The sequence below is a fragment of the Helianthus annuus genome, chromosome 3, assembly GCF_002127325.2.
Source record: "Helianthus annuus cultivar XRQ/B chromosome 3, HanXRQr2.0-SUNRISE, whole genome shotgun sequence".
In the NCBI taxonomy this organism is placed as follows: domain Eukaryota; kingdom Viridiplantae; phylum Streptophyta; class Magnoliopsida; order Asterales; family Asteraceae; genus Helianthus; species Helianthus annuus.
The window spans coordinates 9,188,500-9,203,292 of NC_035435.2; the positions used below are offsets into that span (position 1 = coordinate 9,188,500).

At 35.9% G+C, this 14,793-nt stretch overlaps 1 long non-coding RNA gene across 2 annotated transcripts; it reads left to right on the plus strand.

Moving 5' to 3' along the window:
* Nucleotides 1–4,537: 4,537 nt before the first annotated feature.
* LOC110927523 lies at nucleotides 4,538–12,815 on the plus strand. 2 transcript variants are annotated; one of them, XR_002585691.1, is made up of 4 exons: nucleotides 4,538–4,927; nucleotides 6,072–6,150; nucleotides 12,224–12,302; nucleotides 12,774–12,815. It is a non-coding gene; the product is annotated as an uncharacterized LOC110927523 (long non-coding RNA). The 2 variants fall into 2 exon arrangements; XR_002585692.1 differs by lacking the exons at nucleotides 12,224–12,302; nucleotides 12,774–12,815 and adding an exon at nucleotides 6,622–6,663.
* The last annotated feature ends 1,978 nt before the right edge of the window (nucleotides 12,816–14,793 follow it).

Consider the following 14,793-nt stretch of genomic DNA (forward strand, 5'->3'; position numbering starts at 1 on the left):
GCTAACACTAAGAAGTTTTTGCTAAAAGAAATAGGTTTTTGAACTGATTTTTGCAAATCGAATTAGTTTTCTAAACGACTTTTGTTGCATAAAACGTTGCCCTACGGTTTAAAAGGTTCAAACTCTCACTTGTTTAGCCTCAAGTGTGGGGATATTTTCGCACTTATGCTTAATTGAGGACAATTAAAGTGCCGGGAGGAGATAGTGTACATTGAGTCTTAGGTCGTTCGAGTTATTGAGTCTAGTGTCGGGTTTACTAATATACACGTACAAGTTCACAACATTTTGCCCGTACTCAATCTCCATTCGGGTAGAATGATGTTTAACTTACGCTTTTGTAAACGGTAACCCATGTTTTCGGAATTAGCCACGAATGAAATGCTATACGGCTATTCTAGGTTTAAAAAAAATTAAAAAATTTAAAAACACCAAAAATAGTTTGTGATTACTAACATTTTGCATTGTTTTCTTGTCAAATCTTTCTTGTTTTGCAGAAACATGTCAGGTGAAGGCTCATCGGTTAACCCAAGGAAAAGGAAAATCAAGTATTGTGGAAACGATAGGAGAGTTTACTCTCGAGTTGAGAGGATAGTTGATCACCCGGTTTTGGATTTTGAAGAGGATAGTGAAGAAAGGGTAAAACTAAAGAAATATGTGGTAACTCAAATGTTGGAGCATCGCACGATCAATTGGGAGTGGTTGCAAAGCATGGGAGCTAGTGATCGTGTAGCGGAGTTGTTGGGCCAAGACTGAGAGCGGCAATGGATTGTGATTGGCCGCAGTATCATAAAGAGGGTACTTTTGCTGAGAAAAACGCGGTTTCGTTCTCATTGGGCAGGAATTTGTATGAGATGAGTATTGCTCAGTTTGGAGTGGCTTTGGGTTTTTACACTGTGGAGGGAGTGCAGACAGATGAGTTTGTTAATGGGTTAAGGGGTGTGTACAATCATCCTCGGCCAAATTGTTTGGATTCGGCGGATTTGGCTAGATTTTGGGAAACAATTGTGACCCAACCGTTCGCCCAAACGAACCTTATCACATCGGTTCGTGATCCGATACATAGGTATATTCTGAAGGCATTGGCGACTACGGTTGTGGCGAGAAAGTCGGGCGAGAATAAGGCCAATTGGTTGGATATTTTTGCGTTGATGTGTATGGTGGAACAAAGGAATTGGAACTTGGCAAGTTTCTTCGCATGGTCGTGCAATCGACCTCGTAGGGGAGGAAAACGGGCTGCAATGGATCTTGGGCCTTACATAGCTAGGTTGGCAAGGAATGTACGGGCTCTCACAAAATATAAGGTTGAGCAGATGCATGAGAGTTTTCCAACGGTTTATTGGAGTGTTGCGGATCTACAGTTAGCGGGTGTTCTAACATCTTCGGACCCGCCAGAATGGAATCACTCACAGGGCGCCCTCCGCCACGACAGTCGGTACCTAGGCAGAGGCGTGAGGTCCCAGTTCCACAACAACCACTTAGGCAACCACGACCTAGCCCGTTCACTCCTGAAGCTGCGTATGACATGACCCAGCAGCAATTTGATCAGTTGGAAAACAGGATGAGGATTGATCACCAGTGGACGATGCAGAGCCACCACCGCCAGGATGACATGCTCAGGTATATGATGGCAGGTATGAGCCTAGAGGTTCCTCCACCTTTTTCCAGGTTACTTCCTCCACCACAGTATGGAGGTGAGCAGCAGACTCCGTACGTCTATGGACAGTATCCGGGGTACGATCAGTGGGGTGGACAGAGTGGTTATGGTTATGTTGGACAGTATGGATGGCAGCAGGCTGGAGGCTCAGGAGTGCAGTAGATGGAGGAGGAGTCAGATGAGGAGTGATGGAGACAGACTGAAGCAGCGTATATCCTTTCATGATTATTTTATTTTTATGCTGTTTTAGTAGTTCGATTTGGTTGTATTAGTGAGACATATGTTCTTATTTTTCGTTTGAACTTCGGATGTTGGTACGTTGAACGTTTGGTAGTTGTTTGGTATGGTATGTTTGCTTTAGGTTGATGATTGGAGCCGCTTTCCGTTCGTGTGAGAGAGAGTTTTGGTATTGTTTGCTGAGCACGTTCGGTATTGGGGGGCGTTTATGTGGAAACGACTGGCACTTTGACAGTCTCACATATTCAGTTAAGTCGTTTTCTCTTTGTTGTTGTTGTATATTTTTATTTATATTTCGTTTAATTTTTATTTTTAGGTAGTTGTTGAGTCGTATTTTCGTTCTTGCATTAGGGACAATGCAATCTCTAAGTGTGGGGATGGGATACATGTAAATAATCGAGTCTTATAAAAAAATCAAAAAATTGAAAAAATCCAATTTTTTTTTTGAAAAATCAGAAAATGTCCTTCGATATGAGAAGTTTACATAAATAAAACGAAAAAATGATAGAAAATATGAATATTTGCTTGGGTTCGAATAATAATAATATGAGATTATAATAAATCGAGCTTGTGTCTAGTTAGGGATATGTGGATAGGCCCGGGTTTGGTTTTAAGTCCCTTTGAGCTAATATACCTTAATTGTCGGTCTGCTAGTGGGTTTTCGCCTGGGAGATATGGGAAATTTAAACTGCCAATAATAGTATAAGGGGCACCGTTATAAGTTAAAACTGTTAGAGTTTGTGATTATGAAAAAAAATGGAATAAAAAGTGAGCTAGAAACTAAATGAAAGTAATGCATTCCTATGTAGTCTGAGCTGGGGATAGCGACTCTACAGCAAGATTACCGCTAGGGTGTGTGAAATCGACTGTGCAAAGAAAAAGTAAAAAGTACCGAAACCTAAGTAATCTGTGGTTGGGGATAGCGACTCTACAGCCGGATTGCCTCTTGGTTAGGGAAAACATCGTCTAGACTCACAAATGAATGAAAAAAAAGAGAGAAAAAAAAATCTGATTGTAAACTCTCTTGGTTTTGATATAAGACGGTTGGGAATTGGTCCAGTGATCATTCCTTTAGTCCTATAAGCTTGAGGCGGGAGTAGGTGGACTGTTGATTCTAGTGTGAGACCCTAGGTGGATTGACCGCACTTAAAATTAAAATCACATGATAAGGGCTTAGGATTAGATTCGGGTTTAAAGTGGACAAGTATATTCATAATCGCGGCTAACGCAAGCCTTGGTTTTAATTAAATATACCTATAATTTTCGACCCGAGTGATTATTTGTCTATGATTCCGTTGCATAATTCTTTTTCGAGGACGAAAAAAGAGTAAGTGTGGGGATGTTTGATGTACTGCGAAGTACATATGTTTTTAGTGTATATTTTGGTCAGTTTTCGGTTATCTTGAGTTTAGTTTAGGTTAGAATTTCGATACTGTTGACGTTAAGCTTTGATTTCAGGTCCCGTAGCTTAAAGTGATGAAAAACGAGTCAAAACGAGCAGTTTGGAAGAAAAACGGGATCCGTACGCGAATCGGAAAGCTGGAAATCAAGAAAAAATAAAATATTCAGGAGAGGGGGGGGGGGGCGCGTGATGCCTAGCCCCCCTCGCGCCACGCCTAGCCTCTATTTCGTAAAAATGTTGCTTGCTGCTAGGGTTTATTGAAGGATTTTCCAAGAAAACAACACACAACCCTAATTACGAAAATCAGACATCTTTGGGTAATCTTGGAGCATTCTTGGCGCACAATCGGAGATCTCAAGGCTTTGGAATCATTGGTACGAGTCAAGGGCGAAGAATTGAAGAATATATCGGGTTTTCTAATCCCTTGTTTTGTCGATTTCTTTTCTTGAAACTTGTTATGATGAATTCGTTGTTAGACATCTTTGTTTTGTTTTCACGTTTTAGTATGCTCGGCTAAACATTTAAGCCACCTAGACTTGATGGATGGATTAACTTGAAGATTTTACCGGTTTTATTGATTGCATGATTTTTATGGATTAATTGTGTTTAGTAAACGGTTTGGTTTAATGATTTGATGTATATGCGTGCTTTGATTCAGTTCATTGTTATTATTTGCTTCATATGATTCTTAGTGACGGTCTTTATCACAACGTAGAGTCATATTAGGGTTTAGGATTTCAGTGAGTGTCTATATCACGTTAGAAAACCTTAACTCTTTAGGGAGAATTGGCCAATAACCCCTAGAAGTAATTGGTAATAATTTGCTAAGTCATTGTGTTCTACTAGTCCTAATGTAACATCCGTCAAAATGGATTCTCGAAATTCGACCCGTTTTGAAATGCAAATCCTAAACTTGAACCAACGTAGTTTTTTCGCGAATTAAATAACCGTCGAAAAGTTTTTATGCGGTTAATCATCCGTGTTATTAATTATTTATTTTTGTAAAAAAAAAATCAACATATTTATTAATAAAGTAATTTAAATAATTTAAAGGTTATTTAGATAACCTAGTTAGTTCTAGGAAACCAAACTTAAACCAAGCTAATTTAACTATTTAATTAACTCATTAAAGTTGAGGGACTAATTGTTTATTTACTTGAAAGTGTAAAATGGTACCCAAAACCCTAACACCCTCTTCTTATTACAGCCGACACCTCTTGGCTCTCATCTCCTTCACATCTCAACACACCTACATAGTTTAATAACCCTTCCCCTCCTAGCTCTTGTCTGCAACTATAATACCTCTCGATCTCACCCGCTCCCTCTATTATCAAACATCCACAACCAAACATCCACCCCCTCCTTCTCCCTCGTGAGTCTGACAGCGGCGCCGCCGTGTGTGGCGGCGGAGGCGACCATTTCGACGTGATTTCCGGCGTCGGCTCAGCTGACAACACCCGTAACCTCCTCTCATCACCCGTTGGCATCACACACACAACCCCGGGGATCGGAGGCATCGCCGGAGAAATCGTACACCACGTCGGTAAACAAGAAGCTTTTCCGGAGAACCTGCACGTCGCCGGAACAATGGAGTCGTCGGATGTTCACGACAGGAATTACTCGTAATCGTTTCGGTATACGTTTTATCATCTTTATATTCTTTTTCCTTCGAATCATTGTTGAATCATCGTAATTGTTCACATTAGTAATATGTTGTGTAACTTAATGGTGGTTGTTGAAAATCACACGAATAGGAGATGGTCACGGGTTCGACTCGGCCATCCCCCTTACTTTTTCGCTGTTATAAATCTTCATTCGTTGGTCCTTTTAAATGAACCTGCTTTTCTTCTTAACAACTAATATTGATTCAACTTAAAATCAATATAAGATTCCTTTCTGTTTCATTGGGTTTTGTTTGGGGAGAAGAAGGCAATGCAAGTTTCCTATATATAAAAACCAACAGTGACGAAATCAAACTTTAAACCTTTACTATTTTACATATCCAACCTTTTATAATTTATCAAATGGTGATATGACAAATGGTGAGCATTATAACTTGTATTTTTTTTAATAAAAAAAAGAGATAACTTGTATTCTAATGATAAAAAAAAGCATTTCCGAATTAAGTATGTTTAAAATTATCAATAAAAGTTATACTTGGCAAGTAATCAAAATTCGAAACAAGTTTGGAACGAATGTTGATTAGTAGCTCAGGTGTCAACTAATCATATTCAACATGATCCTTTCTATATATTGATACATTTACTATTTAATAATATTAAATTATGATTAACTCATTATAATAATTTTTGTTGATACTTCTATTGCTTAATTAGATTTATTGATATGAAATGCTAAGGTCATGTCTGTTTTCGTAAAAGAAATTGTATTTAGCCTCTCATTATATTTAATTATTTATGGCTTTTAAAATTTAAAAGATAAGATATAAGTGTTTAAGACATTAATGGCTTTAAAAAAACATTAATTTTAAATTCAACCTTGAAATGTGTCTTTTTTACAACTTATAATATTGTTTTAATATTCAATTACCGACACTCAGTTAATATATCTCTTGATAATATAATAATAATAGAAGTAAGTTTCTTGTGTCTATGTGGTTTGATTTAAATTATAAATGTTATTTTTTTTAATATATTAACCGGTCTCGTTAAAATAAAATATAATCTACCAATTACTAACTTGTAATCCATAAACATTAGGAATCTTATTTAGCATATGGATCATTAACTATATCACGGTTTGGTATTTCACATCTAGGATAATCGCTCTTGTTCGTTCTTTTGGATTTCCCAACTTGTACTCGTGCGTTATTTCAAGAACTCCATACGCAACTAATGTGAGTATACTCGATCCCTTTTCCCCTTTACACTTTGGGATGCAACATGTATACCTATTCAAAACAACTTTTATGCTTAAACAAAACATACTCTATCTATGAACGTGACATGAAACTATTGTGAATATTTGCTATGCTTGTATGCTCTATGAACGATTTAGAACGTTATATGCTTATTAACTTTGCTAGCCCACCTTAACAATTATAGCGCTATAGGATTAACGCCCCGCCCGCTATTCTATTGGGTATTGTTAAGTTAAACATTACCACCCCGCTAAACTATTGGGATTAGGCTATTGTATGCGTTGTATTCTTGGGTTTGATCATATAGTACGCCAAAATTGCATTGCTAGTAAATTTATTCACTTAATAACATGTTGGATATGAGTTTTTATTCTATTATGCTATGTAACCAAACTTGTATACTCGCCTTTGCTTTTGCATTGAACCCTATTTTAATACATGTTGTAGGTTAATTATTGAGATGATATTCAAGACGAAACAAGATTTAGGGTGGACTAGATACACACCTAGATTAATCTATCTTTTATTGTTATGTTATGTTATGTTATGAACCAATGTTGTTATTTCTTTTTGAACCTTGTATGACATTTAGTATTGAAATGAAACTTGAATTAAATTAAATATTGTCACATAGTGTTATGACGTCTCTTGCAATCTATACACACTTCGTCTCATCCCGATGTTTCCGCCATCGGTTGGGGTGTGACAGATTGGTATCAGAGCCATAACTATAGGGAATTAGGAAAAGTAGTAATGCTTTAACCTAGTCTATAGTTTTAGAGTCTTATTCTTAGGTTTTACTTGAAACTACTTGCATGGTACTTACTTGCTTCTTATCCATTCTCTTTAAACTTTTAAGTACATATGTCGTCTTAACTTTATGCACTATACTTGACGTGCCATCCTTATGTGTTAATACTTATTTTAATATGTGTTAATACTTGCTTCAATATTCGATTCTTTATGTGTTATTCTTGACATATATCCCTATGTGTTAATACTTGTTTTATTATTTCATTTTTATGTACCATTCTTGATATACTTCCTCATGCGTTTATACTTGTTTGTGTATTCCTTTGGCATACACTTTTCCTCATGCATTTTACTCGATTATTCTAAATCCGACAACACTCATATTCTACAAAAGAGACGAGTTTACCAAAATAGGCGTGAAACCCACAATTTGGTGAACGACTCTCATCCCGCTTATTATTATTATTATTATTATTATTATTATTATTATTATTATTGTTATGATTATTTTTTTTTTGCACGAAATTTCGCCATTTAGCTAGGAGTGAAATCCACATCTAAATGGTAAATTTCCAATTCAAACTCTAGTGGACCCTCGTCATGGTGTTGAAATTAAATTTTGACCCGACGAGTACCAACCACACTTAGGATACAAAATCGCCAAGTTAGGGGTGAAACCCGCACCTTGTCGACTAGTTCCATTCGTTGATTTTTCATAATCCCGCCAAGTCTCGAAATTTCGATTGATTTAGGACATGTAGTAACTGGAAGAGTGAATACCGTTAACCGACTTGTCGGCGAGAGTATATCACCTATTAGGCCAAAGCATGCTTCTCAATTTCAAGAGACCTTTCGACCACTTTGGTTAGTCAACGTTACATTTTGGAACCATCCAAATTTTAATCGAACTTACGCTTTATTATTTTCGATCTTTTATGATGAAATTCTCTCTTGTCAATTTTGAACCATTTGTGAGTTTTCACTTTTGCGCATACATCATACTATTACTTTTCGTACGATAAAGCATTATTAGCATGCATAATTTCTCGTAATTTTATTTACATTTTTTTTGTAACGGTAAGTGGAGACATATCATCAAGATAGGAGTGATTTCCTTACCTTGACGATTAACTATGCTTCTTTTCTCATCTTACAACGACCTCACCAATGGGTTAGGGGTGATTCCCTTACCTTGGTGATCGTTACCGATACTTTCTTTTAATAGACTATATTATGTAAACCCGATCATGTTTACATCTAAATCGTTTATCATTAATCAAACCTCTAATTATTTCAAAATGCATTATTTATATAAAGGAATTTCTTACCCTACCATCTATTTTCATATAGCTCACGTACACAAAATGTTTAACTTTTTCGTAGACGCTTATTCCTTGACTTTCAAAATTTCACGACATGCTACTTATCAACCTAGGTGGTCTAATAAAATCATTGCCCACAAAATTTCATAGTTCAGGTAATTACTAAAAAACGCTCATCTCGCATCACTGTACTAAAGAATGCTATTTTTTTTAATTGAGAATCAAACCAACTTTTCATACAAGATATTACAAATATTATTCAGTCATTTACTAAAACTTCTTTCAAATCAATAACACATTTTTATTAAAAGACGCTTTTCCAGCAAAACACTAAGTTCATATACCAAGATCCTTTTCCTAAGGATGAACCTTTTCACATATCTATCTATAAACTTCAAAACTTTCTAATACAAAGTTACTTAAACGATGCAAACTTGTTAATCCCAATAACTTTTCAAAACCTCGCTCGATACGCCAATTAAATTCAAAATACGTGGGCAAGGAAACTTCGTAAGGACGACAAATTTTCAACTATGTAAATTCTTTTAGAACCATAGTATCATTTCCATTCCTTTACAAAGTGCCTTTTCACATAACCAATAAACGTTTTATAATCTCTTTACATCCACAAACTAGAGTCTATATTTCGTGACAACTCGACCTATTTTAACTTCACGTTTTACGCAAACAACTATACACGCATATCATTTTACATGTTTTAGTCAATATTTCGCAACAATCTCATGCGTGTCACTCATCTCCTTTTCTTTCATACTCAAAACTTTTAACCTTTTACGCACATAAACTCATGTATTTCGATTTATACTATAAACAAAATCATTACTTTCTACATCCATACTTATGCATTTTATGCCTTCACATATGTTCACACTTACACACTTATGTTATACCCGTGATTCAAAATTCATACGTTTTACGTTTATACATACACTCACAATTATGCAGTTACGTTGTACTTACATTCATGTTTATACTACATTCATATTCATGTTCATACATTTTATGTTTTCATTTACACTTGTACAACTTTGTTTACACATGTATTTTTTTTACACCTATATACACATTCATATCTATGCTCATACATCTTAAGTTCACACTTATATCGTATTCATACTCATACGCTTTGTGTTTATGCTTATACTCATATTTGTACTCGCAATTATACTTATTTTTCATACACGTTATGCTTATACTTTTATTCATACTCCTGACATGCGTTTTGTGTTTATGCTCACGTGCGTGTTCATATTTAAACTTATACTATGCTCATGCCCTTATTCATACTCAAAATTCATACATTCGCACCGTATGCGAGCGAAACCCAAGGGATTCGCTTACGTTGGCCTTATCTATTTGGAACACAAACATGCTTATATACTACTTCCATATTTATACGCAATCTTATTTTCAGAATTTATGAATACCTTAAATTCATACGCAACTAGTACAAGCTATGCGAATCATGCGACAATTGGCATAATCACGGGTGCACACAGGATTATAGTAATGGGCGTATGAGAATCATAGAGTGTACTACTGCGTATGGAAAGACACGGGACGTAACATGACACCGAATATGAGACGGACATAAGATGGTTAAAACATGGTGGATACCCCATCGGTACATCCTATATATAAGTGTTTTCACCAAGATATAAACTTTCGTAAAACGTGCCATGAGAAATTCAGTGTTTCGCAGACCTTTGGACCTAATTCAAAACCTTAAACAACTCACAAACGCATTATATCCTATTATCCACGACGGGACTACATTTTTAACACGCTACTTCGTCTAATCAATACTTATGCCATTCTTATACTTGCAATCGCTTAGAGTCAGTCGTTCACTTCCATACTCACACTATTCTCTATTATTCCATGTCTTTTATACGAACCCCATTCGTGATCAAGTCTCATCTATTCTCTCTAATGAATCTTTAGATGCCATCTTTTCAAAAGTCTTCCTCTTCGATTTTGAGGACGAAATCTCCTAAAGTAGGGGAGACTGTAACATCCGTCAAAATGGATTCTCGAAATCCGACCCGTTTTGAAATGCAAATCCTAAACTTGAACCAACGTAGTTTTTTCGCGAATTAAATAACCGTCGAAAAGTTTTTATGCGGTTAATCATCCGTGTTATTAATTATTTATTTTTGTAAAAAAAATCAACATATTAATTAATAAAGTAATTTAAATAATTTAAAGGTTATTTAGATAACCTAGTTAGTTCTAGGAAACCAAACTTAAACCAAGCTAATTTAACTATTTAATTAACTCATTAAAGTTGAGGGACTAATTGTGTATTTACTTGAAAGTGTAAAATGGTACCCAAAACCCTAACACCCTCTTCTTATTACAGCCGACACCTCTTGGCTCTCATCTCCTTCACATCTCAACACACCTACATAGTTTAATAACCCTTCCCCTCCTAGCTCTTGTCTGCAACTATAACACCAACACAACCCCCTACCTCTCGATCTCACCCGCTCCCTCTATTATCAAACATCCACAACCAAACATCCACCCCCTCCTTCTCCCTCATGAGTCTGACAGCGGCGCCGCCGTGTGTGGCGGTGGAGGCGACCATTTCGACGTGATTTCCGGCGTCGGCTCAGCTGACAACACCCGTAACCTCCTCTCATCACCCGTTGGCATCACACACACAACCCCGGGGATCGGAGGCATCGCCGGAGAAATCGTACACCACGTCGGTAAACAATAAGCTTTTCCGGAGAACCTGCACGTCGCCGGAACAATGGAGTCGTCGGATGTTCACAACGGGAATTACTCGTAATCGTTTCGGTATACGTTTTATCATCTTTCTATTCTTTTTCCTTCGAATCATTGTTGAATCATCGTAATTGTTCACATTAGTAATCTGTTGTGTAACTTAATGGTGGTTGTTGAAAATCACACGAATAGGAGATGGTCACGGGTTCGACTCGGCCATCCCCCCCTTACTTTTTCGCTGTTATAAATCTTCATTCGTTGGTCCTTTTAAATGAACCTGCTTTTCTTCTTAACAACTAATATTGATTCAACTTAAAATCAATATAAGATTCCTTTATGTTTCATTGGGTTTTGTTTGGGGAGAAGAAGGCAATGCAAGTTTCCTATATATAAAAACCAACAGTGACGAAATCAAACTTTAAACCTTTACTATTTTACATATCCAACCTTTTATAATTTATCAAATGGTGATATGACAAATGGTGAGCATTATAACTTGTATTTTTTTTAATAAAAAAAGAGATAACTTGTATTCTAATAATAAAAAAAAGCATTTCCGAATTAAGTATGTTTAAAATTATCAATAAAAGTTATACTTGGCAAGTAATCAAAATTCGAAACAAGTTTGGAACGAATGTTGATTAGTAGCTCAGGTGTCAACTAATCATATTCAACATGATCCTTTCTATATATTGATACATTTACTATTTAATAATATTAAATTATGATTAACTCATTATAATAATTTTTGTTGATACTTCTATTGCTTAATTAGATTTATTGATATGAAATGCTAAGGTCATGTCTGGTTTCGTAAAAGAAATTGTATTTAGCCTCTCATTATGTTTAATTATTTATGGCTTTTAAAATTTAAAAGATAAGATATAAGTGTTTACGACATTAACGGCTTTAAAAAACATTAATTTTAAATTCAACCTTGAAATGTGTCTTTTTTACAACTTATAATATTGTTTTAATATTCAATTACCGACACTCAGTTAATATATCTCTTGATAATATAATAATAATAGAAGTAAGTTTCTTGTGTCTATGTGGTTTGATTTAAATTATAAATGTTAATTTTTTTAATATATTAACCGGTCTCGTTAAGATAAAATATAATCTACCAATTACTAATTTGTAATCCATAAACATTAGGAATCTTATTTAGCATATGGATCATTAATTAACTATTTCACGGTTTGGTATTTCACATCTAGGATAATCGCTCTTGTTCGTTCTTTTGGATTTCCCAACTTGTACTCGTGCGTTATTTCAAGAACTCCATACGCAACTAATGTGAGTATACTCGATCCCTTTTTCCCCTTTACACTTTGGGATGCAACATGTATACCTATTCAAAACAACTTTTATGCTTAAACAAAACATACTCTATCTATGAACGTGACATGAAACTATTGTGAATATTTGCTATGCTTGTATGCTCTATGAACGATTTGGAACGTTATATGCTCATTAACTTTGCTAGCCCACCTTAACAATTATAGCGCTATAGGATTAACGCCCCGCCCGCTATTCTATTGGGTATTGTTAAGTTAAACATTACCACCCCGCTAAACTATTGGGATTAGGCTATTGTATGCGTTGTATTCTTGGGTTTGATCATATAGTACGCCAAAATTGCATTGCTAGTAAATTTATTCACTTAGTAACATGTTGGATATGAGTTTTTATTCTATTATGCTATGTAACCAAACTTGTATACTCGCCATTGCTTTTGCAATGAACCTATTTTAATACATGTTGCAGGTTAATTATTGAGATGATATTCAAGACGAAACAAGATTTAGGGTGGACTAGATACACACCTAGATTAATCTATCTTTTATTGTTATGTTATGTTATGAACCAATGTTGTTATTTCTTTTTGAACCTTGTATGACATTTAGTATTGAAATGAAACTTGAATTAAATTAAATATTGTCACATAGTGTTATGACGTCTCTTGCAATCTATACACACTTCGTCTCATCCCGATGTTTCCGCCATCGGTTGGGGTGTGACACCTAATACCTGGGAAGTGAGGGGCTATTGGTAGGTCTTACCTGGTGAATTGCTTTAGATCAGGGGCGGACCTAAGGGTTGCCCAAGGTGGGCGGGCGCACCCCCGGGAAAAAAAATTTTAGTGCTAAGTTCCGTCGAAAATCCCGTCCGCACCCCTTGAAATTTTTCGTCCGCACCCCTTGGAATTTTCTGTCCGCACCCCTTGGATTTTTTTTTGTCCGCACCCCTTAGGTAAAAAGTGTTATCAATTTATATTTTAAAATTTTTTTAGTAAACTCTTATTTTTTTTAAAACCACTACCTAAATTATATAACTTTTAATACCTAAATAACTAAACTCAAATACCTAACACCTTTAACTAGCTCACTACTAAGTCTTAGCCCAATAAACAAACCCAACAAATCAACAATATTTCAAACTAAAATAAAATAAACAAGCCCAAAACCATTACATATTCTCTCCCGCTCTCTACCATCCCTGCACGCACGCCAGCGATCAGAACATCAGCGACAACAGCAGCCGCATACCACCGTAATCAGGCATCATACCACCGCCGATCGAACACAGGTAATTTTCTTTGTTATTTTTGATGATTTTTGGTTGATTTTTGGTGGGGTGGGACGGAACCGGTAGCCACCGGAAGTGATTTTTTGATGGTAGCAGACATGTGCTTCTTGTTAGTGATGATATTTTATTTTATGGTGGGTTATATATTTATATTTTGTTAGTGATGATGGTGATATTTTGTCTTTTTTGTGGTGTGTTATATACGATCAGACCTGATGTTTGGGTTTTTTTTTTAATGGTGTATATGATGTTTAGATGATTTTTAGTGAGATTTACATTATGATTTCTAGTGTTTAAATACTTGATACACTATGTAATATGTTATGGAGCCATGAACTTATAGATCAATTTGTTTGTGATAGCCGATAGGAACCATGAGTAGGGACGTTATGGCGCGATTTCTCAAGAGGAAAGTTGATACATCTTCCGAATTCGTTGATGTGGATACTCTTCCTTCGGATCCTTATAATTGCAAGCCGATTGAATCATATAACGTGAATCAACGAGATGAGATTAGAATGGCATATCTACTAAGAGGACCATATCAACCAGTTAGTTTGATGTTCTTTTGTTTTACATGACCCGACCCGACTCGAACCGACCCGATACGAATCAATTTTTTTTTACTTATATACCTTGGGGCCTAAAATTTTTAAAAATGTTTCGCACCCCCATGAAAAAATTCCTGGGTCCGCCACTGCTTTAGATAGTCCTTGGGAAAGGTCATGTCTTGGTTTACCTGTCGGTTTTATTAGTCTATGAAGTCAAATTAATTACTCCAAACTACCCTAGATCTATGATTGGGAAAGAGTAGGTCAACATTAGGGTACTTACACAATAATTAGACAACTGGGAAGACGTCTAATAACCGGTAGGATTAACGGCCTAGGTAGTTCCACAGGTTTCTCCTTGAGAAGGGTCGAGGGGCTTAGTTGGTTCTTAATAGGTTTAGTATCATATGATCCCGGTTCCATAATTCGTGCAGTTAACTTAATCGGTAATCTCTTAAAAATGATCCAGGATTCTTGTCTAGGTGGTCTCGTTCTCATATAAGGAAAGTCCTCAGTCTGAATTCGTGTTTAGTCTAGTTCTAGTTAATTTAGTAGTTTAATATAGATTTCCTAGATTTTCCGTACCCCCCCCCCAAGCAATTAAAACAAGTTAAGTCGTGTCTGTCTGTGTCTGTTAGAGTCTAATT